This window comes from Prunus dulcis, chromosome 4, assembly GCF_902201215.1.
Source record: "Prunus dulcis chromosome 4, ALMONDv2, whole genome shotgun sequence".
Classification (NCBI taxonomy): domain Eukaryota; kingdom Viridiplantae; phylum Streptophyta; class Magnoliopsida; order Rosales; family Rosaceae; genus Prunus; species Prunus dulcis.
The window spans coordinates 3,229,285-3,230,489 of record NC_047653.1 but is presented as its reverse complement, the minus strand read 5'-3'; positions in this window follow the sequence as shown (position 1 = coordinate 3,230,489).

Here is a 1,205-nt window from a genome sequence, read left to right as displayed (position 1 = left end):
AGGGACAGACAGACAGGGTGCAGTTGTGAAGATAAATTGTATAGCATTCTCCTGTATTGGGCTTCTTGACATTTCCAAGTTTCTGGTTTAGAGCTTCTTGTCAAAGATTGGGCACTCTAATTTCTACTGATATGGAAAATGGAGATGACAAGACAATTATTCTGCATAATTTAGAGCATTTTGAAATGTGTTGTTCCTTGTTTTGCATATACAATTTTTGCATGTTGACTTCACATTTTCTTGGATAACTCTCTTATTAAAAAGATATTTGAATCCAATATGCAATGCTGAATGAATACCAGCCCCATTGGATCCATCGCTATAAATCTGCAGCAAATTCACATTTACATCATGATCAAAGATGAACTTCATATCAGATGGAAATAATGCCCTCCTACTACATTGACCTTTGACTAAAAACCCATATAGTCATATCCACCTCTGACCTCAGTCAAAGAGGCTCTCTCCTCTCTAGGAGTAATTGCAGGTGTGAACCTGCTGCTGCTAATACGAAAGGTTTCCACTCAGCTCTTCAGTCCAAACCATCTGGTATAATAATACCAGTTCATTTTAAATTCATTTAAATAGCTTAGATGGAAAATAAATAGATAAATTAATATATAATGTGTCATGCTTGGTGGGACTCTTGGAATTAGACTTTTAAGGGGTAGAGTGCAATTAATCAAACTTTTAGTTACTGCTCTGCAGTCTGCAATTCTGCATCAAATAAATTCCAACGGATTTGGAAGGAGGGCAAGCAAACTCGATCCACTGATCACCACCACCTACAGGCTACATACATACATGACTTGAGTCCACCTGGTCAAATTTACCTGGCCTGGCCACGTGATCTTTGGCTCAGTTCAGCTAGGTTTTCTTCTTTGTGTGAATAAAATACATAAAATTTGAATCAATTTGGAGTAGTTTAACATAATGCACATAAGGCATCGCCTAATCCACAAAATTCCAAACCAAACCCTCCATGGAATGACAGCGCATTTGGATTGGAACTACGGAAAAAAACCAACCAACATTTGGGAATATTCTAAACATAATTTAAGCTAACAAACCCTCTCCAACCAATTTTTTCTTTCTTTATTCATAATTCTATATGAAAATCTTTGGTGACTCCTCTTTTTTTAATATACTGATACCATAACAACAACCAAGACTAGTATATTATATAATAAGTCTACACACTCCAC